The sequence below is a fragment of the Pezoporus occidentalis genome, unplaced genomic scaffold, assembly GCF_034315485.1.
Source record: "Pezoporus occidentalis ecotype Australia unplaced genomic scaffold, CSIRO_AGI_Poc_V1 ctg53, whole genome shotgun sequence".
NCBI lineage: Eukaryota > Metazoa > Chordata > Aves > Psittaciformes > Psittacidae > Pezoporus > Pezoporus occidentalis.
The window spans coordinates 2,636,518-2,657,605 of NW_026915866.1; the positions used below are offsets into that span (position 1 = coordinate 2,636,518).

General features: G+C 39.6%; 1 long non-coding RNA gene across 1 annotated transcript; it reads right to left on the reverse strand.

Moving 5' to 3' along the window:
- Positions 1–1,645: 1,645 nt before the first annotated feature.
- Positions 1,646–16,289, reverse strand: LOC134173452 (uncharacterized). Its single transcript, XR_009968260.1, has 2 exons — positions 15,839–16,289; positions 1,646–1,960 (listed from the first exon to the last, which is right to left on the reverse strand). It is a non-coding gene; the product is annotated as an uncharacterized LOC134173452 (long non-coding RNA).
- Positions 16,290–21,088: the final 4,799 nt, after the last annotated feature.

The window sequence follows — 21,088 nt, forward strand, 5'->3', positions numbered from 1 at the left end:
TCAATGTGTTGTTGAGACTGAGTGGAACAGCATTCTGTCCCTCAGAGAAGGCTTTATTAATACATCTGGCCACCAATAACTATTTTATTAATTTTAACTATTATTTTAATTTATTATTAATTAATTAACAATATTAATTCATAACTATTTTTATTAATTTTGTGGCTGACCTCCCTGGAAAGTTGGTTGATAAGACCTAAGTGAAAATGGAGAGCTCTATTTAGCACTTCCAAAATGCTGACCTACAGTAGTAGACCTTTTGATATGGGAATGTGTGCACATATGACAGGACAGGTTTATTTTTCCACAGAAAGGTCTTCTTACCTAACCTAGCTGTTACCAGGCCAAGCTGAACTAATGTTGCTAACTGATCAACTAAGGTCTAAGAGAATTCTCTCTTGCTCTTCCTAAAGCATTTTTTTAATTCTTAGACAACAGAGCTTTTCCATATTGCGTGGCAGTTTCACACCACAGACCAGGAATGCTATGTGGTCAGAACACCAGTGTTTAAACATTTAAGTCAAGATTTTAGAGAGGTGCGTGGGGTTCTTTTTGCCTATTTACAGAATTGCATGAGCAGTTGAAAAACAAGAAAAGGAGTTTTTAAATAAAATTTTGTAACCACTTTTTCCCCCCAATCACAATCAGCTTGAGGTGCAAGTCAGGGCACGCTGACAGATCAATGCAGGAAGAGAGGATAAAGCTGTACAACAGTACTCTTTTCCTTGACATGTGGAAATGCATACATTCCTGAAGTCAGTTTGGGATTGGGCCTGATTTACATTGCGAGCAGTGTGCAAGGCCAGGTTGGACAGAGCCTTGGGCGACAGGGTTTGGAGTGACGTGTCCCTGCCTGTGTCAGGTGGTTGGAACTCATGATCTTAAGGTCCATTCCAACTCAAACCATTCTGCAATTCTATGTTTTCCTGCCATCTAAGGGTCCTTGCAGCATTTCAAACTGCATTTTCTTTTATCTCTAAGGTAAACATTCTTGGATGAGAGATACTTAGCTTCCAGGTCCTAGTAAGGAATATCCACTCGTAACCACTCTCAGAGGAAAGAGAAGAGGTGATGATGAGCTTGTGATGATGAATTAAAAAAATAGAAGAGCGGTGGGAAAGACTAGACAGAAAAGACCAGGCTTTACTTTCTGGTGCTTACACATTCTGTTGATAGTGCCTCTGAGTGCTCAGCCCATAGAGCTGCTGCTGCTAGCACCTTTGAAAAACTTAATCATAAAGTATACCTCTGCATTGGCTCAAAGGCACTCTTGTAACACATTTTTCAAATGGGTGTACTTAAGCTTGAAATTTAGGAATGCAAAACTGCTCCTGTGAGGCATTTTGAAGTTTTCTTAGTCATATGACAGCTGGACCACATTGGATAAATGTAGAGCTGAGAATACGTTTGATGGAAAACTTTTTTTTAAAAGCTTCTGGAGCCTCATTTACAAATGATAAAAGAATCTCCAGAAAATGTGACCTTTTCAAACTACATGAAACATGGTTTTAATTGTGCATGTATATTAGAGACATATTATATTAGTATATTAGTGTTTTTTCATTAGTATTTGTATATTAGAGTACATTAGGCTATATAGGTATCCTGGAGTGAGCAAGATCTTAGCAGTCTCAGAAAGTGATACCAGCTCCCATTTAAATGTCTTTATTTAGGAAAAAAACAAAAGGATATTTGCCAGAATATCAACACCTTCATGCTTTCCATTTCTCAAGTTGGGCAGTGATTATTCACAGGTATTCAGGCCACTATTAGCTTCTGAAACCTGAGCTATGGCTGTGCTTCAGTAAAATCTGGACATGAGTTCTGCCACTGAATTGCTCAACACTCAATACAACAAGGATACCAAGAAACTAGACTGGAGGAATGATTTCAGTCGTCAACTGTGTGTGAGGGTAGCAACAGGGTGTGCACAGGATCTGGAAAGGACACACCTGTGAACCTGCAGGAAAAGAGACAACGTGCAGCCAAAGTGTATTGTGTCAATACTTAAATAATGTATCTGTGAGGCACAAAAGTTCTCTCCTGGTGTTTCCCATGATTCTATTGCTATGACCAGGAACATGGAAAACTATTGCTGCTGGCTTTCCACAATGCAAAGCAAATAGTTGATCCAGGCAGATTTTTACCTTTTACTTGTTGTGGCTAGTAATTTAGGTTAACAGGCAAGTTCTGAAAGAACGAGAACAATGCATACTGATTTAATCATAAATCCTGTGCTTCCACTACTACTGAATAAAGCATGCTACTCCAAATCCTGTAGACATCTAATATAATCTGTTCCATTTATTCCAGCACTGCTGAACAAATAGATAGATAATTCTAATTAGCTTTATTTTTGATGATGTGCCATTCCTAGCTCCTATGCTAGAAAATTTTTATGACTTTAATTTTCTTTTAAGTAGCATATTCTCATAAGCCTGTGAAGTGGCAATGTTTTTTAGATTGCCTTTTAGTTCAGTGCTATTATTACTGTATCATTATTCTTACTTAGGATGGCACCTAGGAGTCCAAATGGATATATGTTGGAATAATTTATTAGATTGTCTTATTTTGACTTAACAGCATTAGAAGTCAGTCTTATTTTGTATGCATTAGCATGTTGAAGAAATAAATGTGAAACTGAATGTTAAATGTGAGTATATATACTATGCAATTCCCTTCAGGTCACAAACTTCAGAATTAATTATTTTCACCATATATTTGGTCATTCTAGTGTCCTGAAATGACAGCCTTGGCTCCTAACCAGGGTTTGGAGCAAGCAAATGAATTCCAGGGGTATAAGGTAAGTAGCTCTTTTGTATTCCTGAATTACTTTTGATCCTGATTACTTGAAATGAGTTCAACAAGAATTTATAGACTCTTCACTGGGGTGCAAGGAAATTTCTGTAGTCATAGAAAGCTTATTATCTATTCCCATTTCAACCCCTGTTCTAACAAGAGTTAGTGAAAAATCTATTGAAAGAATATGTAAAATCCCAAAATTGCCGATGACAGCCATTCTTATATGCCCATATTAGGATTATTTACTGATAGCATCAAGCAGGTTTGAAAGCAAGAGAAAGACAAAAGGAGAAAGATAATAGGATAGGGTTTCTGAGAGCTCTCACATGGCTGAAATCTTTTCAGGAAGAAGAATGGAAAGCTCATGCTTTTCTCGTAGTTTCAATGGGTCCTCACCCATTTGGGGAACCTGTACCTATTAAAAACATCACTATGTAACTGCTATTTCATTTGAGACAGCTGAGACTTCAATACTGCACTCTGCTATGAACACCTGCAATGCTATAGAAAGAGGTACAAAACTCAAGCAAGGCTTTTTGCCATTAGCTCTCAGGAAAAACCCTCCTGTTATCTGGGAAAACACCTAGGGTTGCTTCATAAACACAGATCAACCCTCTGCATCTTAGTGTGTTGTACAGTCATCTGACTAAAATCCTGTTCCTCTGACTGCTCTCAAGTTAATGTCCTAAGCCTGAATTTTCGATGTTCTTTTACTGGGCTGGGGACTTTGTCATCCTTCGTACAACAAAATGCTGCTAACTCCACCCCTGATCCTGCAAAAAACACTTAAATGCATGCTTAGACAGATTTGTATATGAGCTTTGCTGCAGAGCAGCCAGTGCTCAGTAGTTTTTAGGTCCATTAACTGAAGGGAAAATGTTTTGAAATATTCCATGAGAACTGCAGAAAACAAAATTCTTTCAAGCAGATAAACACATAGGAAAATATTTTCTTTTGTTTTCTTGGGCAGGAAGGAAATGGATTGGAAAGATAGCAAAATCTATGCATGCTTGACTCAAAAGGTACGTCACAGCTGTCAGCCTGTTTTCTGTGCTTGCATTGATTATGAATAACTCACTGAAAGAAGAGTGGCTGGTGCAAAGAACTGGGGCAGATTTACCTCAGCCATTCTCCTCACATTTCATTAATACAATCCTGAATTCATGCTTCACTGGGAAAAATCAGCAAGAATGACAACAGTGGTGAAACATGAAGTGAAGAGGAAGTATGTCACCCTGGCATGGACGATAATTACTCCATGGTGCATTCATCAGATCCACACCTCAGTTTCTGTACAGCTTGTCTTTGTGCTCAGCAGGTAAATGAATCATCACCATTTCTGGTAGCCAGCTGACGCTGGAAGAGGAAGGCGATTGCCTGGACTTCAGCTCTGTGGATGTGTTCCATGGAAATAAAGACGTACTCTATTTTTTTTTCAGATGTTTTTACTCTGAAACCACAACACAGGTTAAAAAAACCCTAACTAATTTATACCAATCTGGCTGGATTCTCTGCATCAATGTGGGTTGCAGGAGTCTTGCAAGACCTGATGCAGAAAGACCGTTCCTATTCTTTACCAGCACAGCAAACTTAGGACTCACATTCAGATAATAAAGCATCCTGCACTATGAACTTCTCTTTCTCTACATATTCAGATTCAGACTGAAAAGCAGAAAACTGTAAGAATAGCAGAAATGGAAAATTCACATACACAAGCGTGTGTTCTCCTCTCAACAGAACGTCATACTCATCCCTGCCTCTATTTTGCCCCCAGGGTAGAATTATTGATTGTGAGCTTTTTCTTTGATGTTTTTTTTTCTAAATGGAGTAGAGGTTCCTTCAAGTAATTAGAAAAATACAAGTATTTACTTGCCAAATAAAAAAGAAACCTTGTTTTAAAAACACCTAAGGAAATTTTTTTACATTGTCTTAAGGTAGGTAGAGGTGAGGTACCAATTTGAAGACCTTCTTAGTATTACACACAGAGTGGCAGACAGCATTTAGTATTAAGGACTATATTATAATTTCAATTATAATGTCTCTATTATTCAAGCATGAATAAAAACAGTTTATAATACACTAATACCATTTAGTAAAGGACTATATCTGTAAAAGTGTTCAGAAATTTTAATGCTGTCTAAAGGGCCAGTGTGAAGTTGAAAAGTTCATTCTCCTCCTTGTTTGCCACATGCCTTCTGGAGGTATGTAAAGTTTCTGCCAATCAGAGTTTTCACCAGTGAAATCCCAGTGTAGTAAAGGAAGACTGAAGTGAAGTGCTGAGCAGTGAGGTTCCCTGGTCCACAACTAGATGTTTAATTTCCATCTCCCTAGTCTTTAGCATACAAACTGGCATGTATTCTGTAAGGCAAGTTTTATATTCAGGCAGTATAATGATCTTCCTGCAACACCTTGCTCTTTCAGCTAATGACTTAGTAGTCTGGGCTGCCAGAAGCTTAACTTCATCTCCTTTCCCTCTTGAGGCAGTTTCACTCTGTGCAGTTCCCTGTTGTACCTTATATCAGGTGTCTTAATTTCTTAATTTCTCTAGGTGTTGCATTTTGTATATGGTAGTTATACAGTCACTGGACAGAAAGACTTACCATGTTCATCACTTATTTGGGCATTAGGCAAGACATACGAGTTACATAGTAACAGCAGCTTACAGTGCCAGGTATGAACTGTGTTTCTTAGTAATTCTGCATCAATAAGGAACCCAATTGCAGAGTATGGCCTTCTCATCCCAACCCAATGGGAATGCAGCAGCCAGTTGGCTACATTCTTACTCTCCCCAACCAATTAAAAAACATAAATCAATGCTATTCATCATCTTCAGAAGTTGCAAAAAATCTTGAAGATTCAGCAGCTGAAGGACTGTATGAGGTACAACTATTTGTGTTTTCACCAATTCCCCTTTGAAAGGCTGGAGTTTTCATGTTGTACTGAATTGGCACAGCTTCACCTGGTTTTCTCACTATTAAATGTTGCTGGTATTAAAAAAGCTTTGTTAAAAATACTGATTAGCACAACTGTGTACAAAAAAGCAACAAGAAAAAGAAATGGTTTCTCCTTGAAGTGAATGTTGCCTGTGAACTCAAGGATTTGATAGTTTTGGCTATAATTAATCTAGTACAGACATGGAAGGGCTAAATCATAGTGCTTCTTCATGCTTTCTTTCCATTAAATGAAAGGGAATAGCTATTGACATTTTGCCAGCAGCCAAAATAAATTGTTATGTTCATCCCACTGTTTATATATAGGAGAGAAAAGAAGTGCCCTAGAAAATGTACTCAGTAGCAAGCCCATCCATTTGAAGACTTGTGACTTCAGCCTTTAAATGCTACGCTTATCCAAAGCCCCCTACTTATATGACTCTTATCACTAATTTTAGTTATGTTTGGAGCAGGCTGTAATGATTACATCAGTAAATAATATCCATTTTCTGGGACTTGGAGTCTCAGCTCAGAATTAGGATGTGAGCTGTCAGTTGGATGGTCCAGCCCCTCCAGGGAACCTGAAGGAAATCTCAGTTGTGGGAGCCAGAGATACACAACAGATACAGGTGCAAACTGCAGGTAGGGATAGCACGCATGCAAGCATGCATAAGCCTGCATCCTCTTTCAACAGAGAGGACAGCCTGAAGGAAAAACTTGGGGTGCAGAGGGTGGCTTGTGGCCCTTTTAGAGTAGTTCTTTACTTAGATTATCAGGGGTACAGGATGTGATAACTTAGTTGTAGGGAATGATTTCATTCCTGGTTTGTTTTTCCTTTGCATTTGTGATAGGGGATGGAAATACACATATGGTTTTATATTCACTAAACATTCTCTACCAGTTTACTAGGAATTTCACTTTGACCAATTATGTTATTGTATTAACTTACATGATGAACGTATTTTCTATGCAAGATCTGTGGAGACAAGGCGGGTAGGGCTCAAATCAAAATCTCTCATAGCATGTTCCCTTCCTTCGACCTCTAATGAGCAAATCTCTACAAGGTTGGTGATTCCTGAAAGAAAAGTTCATGTCAGAAACTATGTAAAATTTATTGTGCAGAGCCCTGCAGTCCTTTAAAATATAGAAAAAGTTGGAAGATGGTATGGGAATAGGATGTCTTAGGGTTACAATCTGTACTTTCTTTTCAGAGCTTATAGTTTTTCTAAAAATATAACCATAGGCCATTTTGTACAATTTCCAGGTCACTGTAGCATTACACTTGTGGGGTGTGTATACACAAGATATATGTATATATATATTTTTTTTTTTCAAAAATATGCATAGATATTATAAAGAAGCGTGTATATATAATCTATACATGTAGACTATATACATACACGTACATCTAAAATGCAAATCTTTATGGAAAAAGATATATTCCAAAAGAAAGAACAGGAGCAAAATAAATAGGGAAAGAAATCTCTACAGTGTAGGCAAATGCACTCACTTTTCAAGGTGGCTCTTTGCTCCTAAGGTAGTCTAGACACATACTGATGTCACTAAACAATAACCTATATCTGAAGTACCTGAAAAATGGACTAAAGATCTGCTCTACAATGCAAATAAAAGACATCCCAAATACTCATCTAAACTAAGATTCAAGTGTCTCAGCTTAAGTGTCTCAGATTCAAGCTCGTTCTCAGTCATCATGTTTTTTACATGTTTATATCTGATGACTACACTATTATTCTCTTAGTTCTACAAGCTGTGTGCAGTTTCTATTTCTAAAACTGAATGAGATATAATCCTTTCTATTTTGTCTATCAGAATTATCTACTAAACCATGGAATATTACTTTTCAAAGCTGTATCTGCAGAATCTCATTGAAGGCTATGCTTCACCTGAGCAACAACATGCATCAAGTGGTAATTAATATCTGTGTGTGTTCAGCAGTAAAATAAATTTGGCAGAGAGTGAAAGAAATTCATACAAGCTATGAAGAGCTGACAGACAATATATGACCCATTTCGTAATCACTAAAAAGCATTTTCCCCCAAACACCTCTCCCTGTAGATCATTGTGAAAAGCTGTGGCAAGCTGCAATTCTGACTCACAGATAAAAGTGCGAGGAGAGGTGCTGTAATGACTGGTATTATCACTCAGAAGGGTGAATTACTGTTTGATGTGCTCACTACATACATCACAAAACATTTTTAAAAAGGTAGAGTGTAATTTACTGTCATTCTGTAGCAGGTTGTTAATGGACCCAATAATAGCTTAAATTCATTTATCTGAGTTAATAATCACATGACAGCAGAGAAAGAAACATAATTTAGCATATACTTTCTTTTTCCAGATGGCTGACTCCACATTTGTCTGCAATAACGGAGAGATAATAATGCCAGAACAGAGCAAACAGGAATTCAAAGAACTAAGCACCAGTATTTACAGACATCAGCAAGAAAGACAGATTGGTATAAAACAGCAAGCTATTCTGTCCATTTTTACAAGCCGTTTTAAGAGATATTTGAATTCCTGTTTCCCATTGAGATACATCTATGGACCAAATGGTATTTCTTTTTATAAAGGAAAATAATGTGTGGCTGGTTGGATTTTGTTTTCTTTTGCTCTATTTCATAGCCTTAATCCTGAGCCAGTGGCTATCCAAGTTCATCAGCCTCCTCCAGAGATTTTATTTACTGCCAATGTAACCTCTGTGAGCTAAATCCTCTTTCCAGTCCTAGTTTTGTAACTCTACCATTCCCACTTTGAGAGGCAATTTAAAATTCAATGGGCAATTGTGGTAATCTACCCCTCCTCTGCTTGTCCAAGGTTGGTTATGAAAAATGCTGCAAACCCCTAAAAGAACAAGTAGCAAATACCAAGTCCTCATTACACTCTAGAGGTTCCCATAAGTTTCTTTCCCTACAGGTCAAAATCCCACATGGCTCCTTTGTCTTTTCTTTTCTCCAACTCTAATTTGGTGCAATTGTGGACCTGGAGTGGTCCACACCAGTTGTGGATCTGGAGTGTTGTGGACACACCAGGAGGCTACTTTGAAGACAGAAGGCTCACCTGAAGAGGAGTTTAACAACACGTAAGGTTTTTCACTGACACAGGATGCTGTACTGTCCCAAACACATGGCATTTTAGTCATTAATTGCCTGACTGTGCCAGCAGCTTTCAAGGTTATACTTGCTCAAATGTTAGAGCCACTTTTCCACATGTCTGTCACAGTTTCATTATCAGGAACATCTGTAAAGGGCTACAGCCGAAGACACACTTGTCAACTTACCACAGTCCAGTCAGTGAGACCATGGAGAAGGTAAGAAACTAGGACTTGCTGTACTTCACTTTCCCATCAGGCATTCTCTGCCTGGGTGTCAGACTTCCATGGGACTTCAGCTGTGTCTTGCTGGTGTCCTCACAACACCTTCTCCTGATATGAGACTTGGGGATTAAACATGGAGATAAAAAAAAATATTCCAAAGTCTATCATCTGGTACTGAATCTGGGTTTAATGCTAAACCTAAATAGGTTTGGGTTGGAGAAGACCTTAAGTTCATCTAGTTCAACCCCCCTGCCATGGCCAGGGACGCCTCAAGACTAGGGCATGCCGCCCAACTCTCTGTCCAACCTGGCCTTGAACACTGCCAGAGATGGAGCAAGTGCACTCTTGCCAACTCACTGGCATCATGTCATACCAGTCTTGTGCATGGTAAGGATCTTCTGACTTTTGTGCGTGTGTAATTTTCTTCTTGCTTTCTGACTGAGTCACAGCACAAAGCAGTTTAATTATAAACAACTCTGATATTACTTGAACGCATAATTCAACTTTCAAAGCCTCCAGCACTGAGGTGTGAGATATGAGCTCACAGCTTCTGTCAGTGAGCAAAATCACCTATGGGTCATGCAAATTCCTCTCCCCAGTGGCACCACATCAACCATAGCCTTGAATTACCCAGAGAACCTAGACACTTGTGACAGCTTGCCAAACAGAGAGGCTTGGGCAGGTGGCTCTGAGATGAAGCATAAGTCAGGGTTGCAGCATTGCTTGGGGTGCATTTAGATTAAATTGTCTATTGGCTTCCTGACAAATGGCAGTTTTCTCTGTGGGTTCCTTAAACACAAAATATACTAAAATATACTATGTAGGGACCTCATTAGGAGACACTGCTGCCTCAAGAGTGTTTCTTCAAGACACTGTCTCTAGAAAGTCATCTTAAAGAGTTGTAGAAAGCTCCTTCTGTGTAAAGCATCTGCTTATTTGGACTACTACTAACACGTAGTCCATAACAGCAGCATGTGCACGATTATAGCTGCATATTTTTCAAATCATGGAATCATAGAATGGGAAAGACAGGAGAAGGTCATAGTCTGACAGCCCATCACTGTGTCAAATTTTCAGGAAATTGCTGTTATGCTTCCCAGTCCCTGTAATTTTACACAATTATTATAAGAATGTGGCTCAGTATTAGGCACACGTTTTACCTCACCAGTAAAGCACGCACATAGCTATAAACCATGTGCCTGTTTTTTGCTGGAAACCATGACCTAAGAACATTTAAAAAAAACCCCAAAATCCCACAGGAAAACATCCACTGCTCTGATTAATAAAAACCACAAACAACAAAAAACAAATCAAATTTGAAATAGTAACTGTTAACTCGTAGCATTTCAGTTATTTTGGCTTTGAGTTTCTCAGGAGCCTCAGTCCAGCTAGTGCCGTTTTAATACAGGTGTCCATTACACCTGGTTTACTCCTGTTGGGTACCGCTGGTCTTATAGCAAGCTTGTAACCCTATGAATCAGGCCAGGAAAACTGAACATCGTTGAAATTGGAAACTGTGTTTTAAGCTGTTTATAAACAGCATTGCTAAAGGGTGACAAACTGTTATCATTATTAAACTCTTCCTCTCTTCTTTCTCACAGCAGTTAAAAGAAGTAATAAAGGGGATTCAAGTAACTGCACAGTTTGCCTCCCTGCCTCAGCTGCTGAGCATCACTGAACCATTTCAAAGCTCTGACAGGCTGTTGCCATTTGAATGAACACTCCCATTAGCAGCCAAGATCATAGAAAGGACAGAGATTTCTCTCCTGAAATCTCTGCAGTAGAAGTGACATAAAAGCCATCAAACTGTCTTTCAGGATCACTTCTTTCAGGATAGATTTGTTTCTTCTGAGAGGCCTTTATTCCTGTCCACCATAGCATTTCTGAAATTATTTGAGAGAATGAAGTCATGGCATGCTTTCTCATAGCAGCTACTCCTGGGCCATGCTTTATCCATGCTGCTGGGAGAAGCTTCTCTCGTAGTGCAGACCCATCCTTGCTTTTGCTTAAGTCAGAAAAATCCTGTTGAGTTGAACGGGTCTGTAAATGCCATCGAAAACATTTCTGCTGGTTCACAACCTCATGCTGTGACAGAAACCTCACAAACACTGCCCTGGCAAGAGCAAGTCATGTCTCACAGCCACAGCCTGAGACTTTCCACAGTCCTGTGACTTTCCACAGTCCTGCTTTTAAACAGCTTCAGCATGTGGATATATTTGTAGACAGATAAAATAGTAATCTTTACACAGGAACTAACTTTCAGTATGGATCCCCATACTAAGTGTTAGCAATGGTTGTCCTAAAGAAGTTAAAAGTCACTTTGAATACAGAGTTCTGTAATCAGTTGTGCAGGTATCTCAAAAGTCAGAAAATAATCTAAAATTATCACAAGTAGGTGAAAACAATCAGTTTTGTTATCAGGTCATAGGGTAGGGTGTTAATGGTAACTCTCAATCCCTGACATACTCAGAGTAGTAGATGCTCTTGGCTGTTCCCCATGAAGCTCTCTCCTCATGAAGCTCTCACTTTACTTCACAAAGAATATATATTTATTTATTTTTCCACCTGGTAGCAGGATTTTCAATACCCCACAGTACTAAATATTATATTCTGGTGATGCTAATTTCCCTTTGTGCAGCAGATTTCCAGCTTAACGTCAAGTATAAACTAATAAGCACAGGAAAACCTTTCCTGGCTGGCCAAAGAACACTGCAGCAGCTTGTCCATATGATCCTTCTTGTTTCTGTGCCTGAGGAAATACATCTTCTTGACAGGCATACTCAAGAGAAGATCTATAGTTCCTCTTTGAGCCACATATCTGTGGAACATTTAGAATCACAGAATTGTTTCAGTTGGACTGGACCTACAAAGGTCATCTAATTCAACCTCCCTGCAGTGAGCAGGGGCATCTTTAACAAGATCAGGTTGCTCAGAGCTCCATCCAACCTCACCTTGAATGTTTCCAGGAACGGGGAAGCCCCAGCTTCTCTAGGCAGCCTGTTCCAGTGTTTCATTACCCTCATCATAAAAAATTTCTTCCTTATATCTAGTCTGAATCTCCCCTCTGTTAGTTTAAAACCATTACCCCTTGTCCTGTCATAACAGACCTTACTGAAAAACCTGTCTCCATCCTTCTTATAAGCCCCCTTTAAGTATTGAAAAGCTGCAATAAGGCCTCCCCAAACCTTCCTCTGCTCTAGGCTGGACAAGCCCAACTCTCTCAGCCTTCCCTCATAGATGAGGTGCTCCAGCCCTGTGATCATTTTTGTGGCCCTCCTCTGGACCCACTCCAACAGGTCCACGCCTTTCCTGTGCTGAGGACTCCAGAGCTGCATGCTCTATTCCGGGTGGAGTTTCACGAGAGTGGAGTAGAGGGGCAGGATCACATCCTCCTTTGGATGCAACCCAGCACACAGTTGCCTTTCTGGGCTGCACCCACATGTTGCTTGTTCAGGTCCAGCTTTTTATTCACCAGTACTCCCAAGTCTTTCTTGGCAGGGCTGTTGTCTATCCCTTCATCCCCCAGCTTGTCTTGATGCAGGAGCAGGAAGCTGCACTTGGCCTTGCTGAAGCTGATGAGGTTCACACAGACCCACTTTCTTGAGGGTGAGAACACACACAAACTTAAACTATATATGCATTCATACAAGGCAAGGAGAGCCTTTAGTTTGTGCCAGCAACATGGAAAGCTCAGCCTGAACATCAGTTCAGGCAGGGCTGGGTGGGCAGTGATCAGGGAACTTGATTTCCTTTAAAAAAAGGGACTTCCTGGAAACTGAACTTAGTGAGATTCTACAGATTTGGCAAAGCATTGTCCCAGAGGACAATACAATGGAAAGAATTCTCATAACACTATAACATGCAATTTTTTCATAATAGACCTAAATTCTCATGAAATGTGGGCTAGGTGTTTTATTTAGCAATTCCCAGTTGTAGAGTGGAATACAGACTGTTTAAATTGACTCTGTTTCAGTTATTTTTCTGTTTAATAATCTTATTTTGTAAGTCTGAAAACCTGCAGCCAATCAGACTTTCCATTCTCTGCCCCACTTCTACTCAGATGCTTTGTGTAATGTTTTCCTAAGCTACCAGCTTTCCTTATGTTGATTGGTGAAAATAAGAATTTATAGAAATCACCCTTGTCATAGCTGGTAGAAATCATGGTGCATAAGGTGCTTAAAAGCCTTTAAGAAATCTTACTTCAAGTCTCTATGATGTAATGTGGGGGTACCTGTAGAAAAGATTAATGAACACAAGCTGAATAGTTAGAAAAAACCATAATCAGGCTGTTTCTGAAGTTTATTGGGGTGGAAGGAGCCATGAATAAAAAGCAGGCATTTGACTGGAGAATGCTTGCGGCAAGCAGACTTTCTCTAGTCCCTTTGTGAAGCTGTTTGTCTGGAGATACACTGTGTGGTACAGTGGAAAGCCATGGCAAAAGGAGGCATATACTGAGAACACCTCCGCTCCTCTGGATGCACTGTGCAAATGCACAGCACTTCCGTGGTGGGGCTGTCATACAGCAATAAATCAAAACAGAAGCATATTCCTGCATATACTGCCATCTCCTCAGGAGCATGCTTGGAAAGAGAATACGGAGCTGCAGTATGGTCATGAACTAATGTCCTTTTGACTTGCTGGTGGCACTCTTGGGAGTCAGCAGGAAGGTGAATGGCAGGTAAGCTGATTTCCCCAGATGGTACCAGTGTGCCACACACAGTTTGGGTCATGATTTTTAGGGCTTTTTCAAAAACATGAAGGAAGAGAGAAAAAAACATTAAAGTTTTCTTCCACTCTGAAAACATCCATACCCTCTTGTCAGCAAGAGGCAGTCCATAAAGCAGAGGGGAACGGCAGATTCAGGATCTTGAAAGGACTCTGAACTACACGGGAAGACTAAGGTTAGTTCTCATCACAGGACAGAAGAGTGCACTGCAGACTATATCAACTGCAAGGGCAGTCCCAGTGAAGTCTCTGACCCAGTATGCAGGAGCAAAGTTAGATAGCTTTTTTTAGTGTGACAGTGACCAAGTACTGGCATTGATCGCCTAAAGAGGTTGTGGAGTGTCCGTCACTGAAGATACTCAAAGGATGTCTAGGCAGGCAGCCTGCTCTAGGTGGACCTGCTTGAGCAGCAGAAGGTTAGACCAAATGACCTCCAGGTGCCCCTTCCAGCCTCAGCTACTCTGTAATTTGTTGTTCAAACAGATTATTACTGCTATTACTGCACCACTTGCTGTTTCTCTGTAAATAGCACAGTTACCTTCTTCCAGCCTCTATGCTGTCTGCACACATCCGAAGTCCCCTCTAAGGTAGGGACAATCCCTGGGTCAGTAAGGTTGCTGTTAACTCATGACCCCAGAGGCAGCTTATAGCTAACATCATTCCACTGCTTTTGATCTAACAGTCTCCTCACTCATGGGGAAAGGAGATTGTATTTTCATTTACTTTCAATGTGTATCTGTACAGAGCCAAAAGAAAAAAAAAAAATTATACTATGTAGAGCTGCTAAAGAAGTGTGATTATAGCATCTCAAATACATTTCATATAAAGCAGCTGAGGAAAAATAGATATTATTTTTTTTGCCATATATTCCTCCTCCTGTTGCAGACTAAATACTCATAACTGCATCTCTCTCCCATGTATACTATAAACACCAGTATCAGCTTTGCAACACACCCCCTGGTTACATCAAAAAGCATTTTTGTATGTTTGCCACTTTAAAAAGGCTTTCAGGGCACAGTGTGACTTTGTCCTGCAGCTCCAGTTGTGGCAAACAGAAGTGGCTCACACAGGACAGCCAGGTTTAGCTGCTCATTCTCATCACCATCATTGCTATAAACTAGAAGCAAGAATAGCCTGAGCTAGCTCCCACAGATCATATGAGACAGTTATTCACCCTTTAGTATAAGGCTCCCGTTTTATCTGCAAGATCATTACAGACACTCCAGCAGTTTTATGACCTTTAGTTCCACTTCTAGCTTTATACCGTTTCAGCAACAGGGATCGTTGGCTTCATGGTCAAGTTCAACTTGATAGATGGAAAAAAGTCTGAGCACTTGAAACGCATTTTAATACTGCGCAACGACCATGCACAGGCGTTCAAGTCAGCCTGGTGGTGCCAAATGTAGGAATATGTTGACACACAACAGCTGGGCAGTTTAAGCACTGCTAGGAAATACTTCATCTTAGCAAGGGACCAGAGCATGCACCAAGCATCGCTCTGGCAGTGTTTCATGAGAAAGATTCCCCTGAGATGTGAGGAAACACTGAGCATCGTAGGCCATCACACTGGCAGCTGGAGTTGGACCTTGAGGTTGAACGCCATCAACATTCCCTTAGGTCCTTTCTCTTACTCCCTTTCCATTGACTGCAAACTGCCATTCAGCTTTTTTGACTTGTCATCCCATCAGATGCATCTAGAACAGCTCCAGAAACTGCCACAACAAAAGCAGTCTCAAACACCCAGGCAATAAGCATCTGGAAAATGTATACCAGCATCCCTGATTTCCATTGTACACCTCTAGATTTGCAACACTAATTCACCCCTCACAGAGATCTATAAAGCTGAGCCTCTTAGGGATAGGGTAGAGGCAAGTGTTTCTTTCCCCAGTGTAGGAAAGTAAAGCATAAAAGTAGCGTGGGGGCCAGCAGAAAGATTAACAAATTGCACTTTCCCAGCTTTCTGTGCTAATAGGTGCTCGGGAGTGGGATAGCTAAAGACATCACTGTTCAGCTAATGCACTTTCAAAAGGCTGTATCACATACTTACAGTTTTTATTCTTCCCAGATACAGGTTGTTTCTCTGAAGACAGCATGGCTCAATTCAGCCCTGGTGTAATTACAGGGGCTTCAGTGAGGTTGTAACCTGCTTGCAACCAGGCTAAAATTGTTCCTTTGTTCCATGTTTCCTTTTCCTGACCAGCAGTAGCTCCATTGTCATGGCTTTTAACTCGTCTACTAAACCAGCAAAGCACTTTTGTTGTCCATTTGCAAGGGTGACCTTCCTTTTTCCTTGGCACAAGTCTCCAGATGGAAGTGTAATCTTTCACAGCTGAGTGACTTTCAATACACAGGAAAAGGCAGAGTGAAAACCTTAGCATTGCTATTAAAGCTGCTCTCTATAAACAATTACTTGTCTTAATAGGGATTAATATAAGAACTAATCCAGCATTGAGAGAAAGCAAAACCACTGCAAAGCCTGTCTTGCAGCTCTAATTTCCTTCTCCAAATAGAGCTGTGGAGCTACTAATCAGGTCAGACACTCTTCACCTGGTTATCAATAGAGTGAGAGTGCAGAAAAAAGCTGTTAGTATTCATAGGAAGAAAAGCTGTTTGCTTGTTTTAATTATGACTGCAAAGAGGTGCTGACACACAGGAAACATGCTATAAGGGTTAGCAATAGAAAGTTCACAGGAAAAAAATGACTAGTGTTTGCAGAACAGTAGAACAAATCAGAATAAACTAGATAGTAACGTTTATTCAGTGAATTTTAATGCACAGACAGCTCATTAGGAACCGAAACAATACAGAACCAACTACTCAGAGATGCATTGGCATAATCAACTAGATTAAATGAAACCTTGTGAACCACTAATAAGATTACATTTCAGTGAGCTAATCAACGCAATATTGTGATTACATGGAGTTAAAATAGATTATTAGAATAGAAAAAAGGCCAGTCATTTAGTTGGAATTAATAGTGTGTCTTTTCTCATTTTTATGTTTCTTAAAATGCAAGCTTAGTGGTAATAGCTTTACAAAATCTTTTCTTTGTTATGTTCTGTTTATTTGCCATTCATCAGGACAGCTTTGTTCAGCCAAGCAGAGGGATTAGTAGAAATCTCATGCTTTGCCCTAATGTGTGAAAAAGTGACAACTGCTGGAGAGATCCGTGTCTCATTTTGCTGAGGGGAAGCAGTCATACAGAGATGGGAATAACTGAGCAGTTCAGTCAAAGCCTTCTTTACATGCTGAGTTTTGGACCTTGCAATGCATCCAACTCGATGTTCTGATGACAGTGCTGGCCTGCTCTGTTTCAGAGTCCCCTCTGTTTCACCTGCCTTGAAAGATGCTGCTTACCAGGCAGCTTCTTCATGGAGTGCAAAAAATAGCTCTGAGCTTCTTAAGTAAGCTTAAGATTTGCAGTTTAGCTTCCCTGAAGAACATGCATGTGGCCAGTCATGGCATTGCTACTGCAGTCATACCCACCATCTACTACAGGAGCACCCATGTATGCTGAGCACCTGGAATAGGCAAACACAGTCCATATGATGCAGTATCCAACACTTAGCAATAATTGTTAGGTTTTGTGATAAAAGCTCATGTGTGCAACCATAAAGGCTCACAGGAATCATCCCCAAACCTGCTCCTTGCTACCTCCCCCAGCCAGCTGTTTCCTGACTGTCCACTGTTACATACCCTTTGAGCAGGTTTATCCCCGCTTTATAGTTTTTATATTAAATCTTGTCTCCCTCGGTTTAAAAAGTAATTTTTTCTGGTGGCACAAAATCAAATACTGTGATTAAGCGTAAGTAGATGAAAACTATTCTACTTTCTTGTCTACCAATCATACATCTCCTGGGTTTAGAGGTTAGTTTGCTTTGCTCTGCCATCTACCACTGCATGATGTTTGTATTTTTCTCTGTCAGGTTTCAGAAGTTTGTGCATTCCGAGGTCAGATGGCAGGATGTAATGTTTGCACAACTCACATTGTAATATTTCTCAAATAAAAAAGTTATTCATTTGTTATTTGATGCTCATGGTATTTATGGCACCTCGATTTGGTGTTGATTTAAAATAAAAAATGAAATCTTTGACACCTTGATCCAGAGCTTTGGGATGGAGAATATCCTGTTTCCCTGGTCTTTTTGAACCTTTTGGACCTGTTTCCCTACATATTTTTTAACCTTTAGGACTATCTTCTTTATCTAGTTTCAATGCTTAATGATTTACTTCTGTATGCCAAAGTAGCTTCTGCTGCAACCTTCACTGAAAACTGATGCAAACTGTTCTGAACTTAATCCCTTTTTCTCTACATAAATATCACATTTCTCCTTCTCTTTTTTTCCCCCACAAGATTTTGCTTTAATTTCCTTTGAATTGTCAATATCTACCTCAGCAGCAGCAATTTTTACTTTATCATTATTCTATAATCTCATAATATCCTTTTTAATATCCCCCTACTGCAAGCTTCATTATCCTTTTTACTAAAATAAATAGCTATTAGAATATTATTACTAAATTTTAATATATAAAGGGAATAAACAGGCAAATACAATTGAAATAAAATGTGAATGTTATTTTCAAGCATATCAGTGTGAAATGCTTACTGGCATTAGCCTGTTTTTCTCCATATTGCCAATCTCATTCCAGCCAAGAACTCAAGTTAGGAATCCTCTCCTTGTCTACAGATGGTCTAAGCTTTTGTAATTGTTCCTCAAAGCAGAATGCTTGGTGTGGCTTTCTTTGCTCTGCCTGACATACATTTAACTGGATTTCCTGGAAAATTACAGAAACTCAATATATACTGTGCACAAAATACACACTTTTCCATCTGTACTCAGTGAGCAGCCTCATGGTGGAATAAAACACTGGCTGCGAGAGGCATATTCACATAATTTGGTTGTTCTCTAGTGAACTCTGCATATAACTGCAGAAGAAAACAGCACATTTACGGAAAATAATGGTATTAAATTGATGCTGTCTGAAGAGCTACAAAAGATCCAGCAGAGAATGGCTAAGCCATTGAAATGCAATTTTTCTTCCCTTTCATCAGTTCAAAATGTAAATTGCACTTTGTTAGTTTTACATTTGTGACATACCTTTTGCCTGAGAATATAAATTAAGAGGTAGTTAACTTCTGTGTTAAAACCAGAAATTTAAGTCTTTTAGCTGAATTGATCTATTTACATGATATATTTACATACAAAGCTGAGATAATTTACTTATTTTCTACTTGCTCAAGCATTTCAGGTATTTTCAGTCTCTGTCTAAAGATTATTTAGAGACTTTTTTTTTGTGTAAGCTTTTCCCCAGCCTTTTATTTTAAGGTTAGAAGAGCCTTTGTAACCTTTATTGCTTAATCAAAACACATTAAAAAAGGAAAATGCCTAGGATTTCCTGCATTCTCTCTTGCTATTCAATCAAAGATTAACACCCTAAGTAAATCTCTCCTGTTGATCAAACTACAACATACTGATGACAGGGCACAGCTTGAGTACAAGACCATACCAGCAAGTGCAGAAGTATGATATGGAGAAAACCAAGGAAGATTTGAGTCTGTATCCCAGTCTGACTGTTTTTGAGTCATACAGAGTTTTGCGACTTAGCATTGTTGGACCCAGTAACTCAAATGCACAGGTTCATGTACTTAGGCAAAATGATACCTGCAGAAAAAATGAGAGACCTTGCTGTAGTCTGTTACAGTATGAATATGATGAGGGCAACAAGCATTAAATGAGCTTGCTATTTTGTTTCTTGCTTCTGAGTAATGGAAAGCGCTCAGAAAAGCACTTCTGTTTTATTATAGATGAAAAATGAATCAGATATTGTATCAGAATTAGAAGGTTTACCAGAATTTGTCAGCTGCACTTTGCCTCATACTACGATGTCCCTGGCTACAGATATTTTTGTTTCCTTTTCTCCTGTGCTGTTGCATCTTTTGAAGCAACTCTTTCCACTTCTCCCTCTGCACAGATTTTGTTTCATCTATTTTCCCCATAGCTTTGTTTATTGCTTTACACACCTGCAGGCAACCTATAAAAAAAAAACCAAACAAAAAACCAACCCCAAACCAAACAACAAACCCAAAACATGGAAAGAACCTGTCTTATTTACCTAACAAAATGAAAACTAGAAAAGGGTGGAATTTTCTTCAGGAACATTGCAGAATGGTAACTGGCAAATGGAGAATGCTGTTTAAACTACAGGACTGTATTGGCAGTGAACCAAACAGGTAACAATCAGTTAAAAAATGCATTTTGCCTGGATATTTTGAGGGTTCAGTGCTGAGACTGAGCTTCAAGAATAGTTTTCCAACAGGAGCACGAAGATAACTCACCACAGTTGTATTCAGACAGGGCTTACAAGTACCATAGAAAAAAATGGCTTGGCATGGACAGTTGTAACATCGAGTGTTTGGAGGTTCTCTCCAGATCTATAAAATCATGATACCAGTTCCCAACACCTCTTTATGTGCTGGAATTTCCTCTGACTCTACCTGAAAATACATGCAGTCAAACAGGAAAGATGGATAAAAGCCTCTGCACTTGCATTTCCTTGTATAACCTTAGACTGACTCACATCCACCAACCACAGAACTCACAGCATGCAAAGAACTGGTGGTATCCCTTCAGTGCAGCAACACTGTTTTCCCTAAGGTTCCTTTCCGAAAAATAAGAGTGCTTGAATTAAATCACCAAGCTGAACTGCGACAGTAACACAAAGGTTTTGCAACAGTCAAAATGCTGTTGTTTACAAATTCCTGTCTCTTTTTGTGAGGCTCACCTGTGAGTCAGTTGCTAGAAGAATATAATTAGCTCCTAATTAACACACCTACCATATTCAGTTTTACATAATCTCACATTTATAGTTTTCCCAGCTTAGCCTGCTCTGATCCTCTCTGTAATGAAGGATAACTTTTTCTAACTCCTGTCAAGGGAAGTGTCTGTGAGGTGAGATGCTGGATGCTGATGCTTTCCTGCAGCCTGTGTCTTAGACACAGCCTGTTGCACTCTCCTGGAAACCAGGGTGACTCTTGCTGGGGCAATATTTATCCAGGTACACAGACAAACAAAACCACCTTTTCTTATATGTTTTTAAATAAACTTCAAATTAAGGCAAGAGCAGCCCAAAGATGTAAAGAACTCCGAGGACACAGGAGGGGGTTAACTGAACATTTGTGAAGCAAATGGTTTTGTACTTAAAAAGCCCTTGAAAAGTCCCCTTATATGAAAATATACCTTCCCCCCAGATGATACAAGGAAGAAAGAGTCTTTTTCTCTCTTCACTACCAACCATT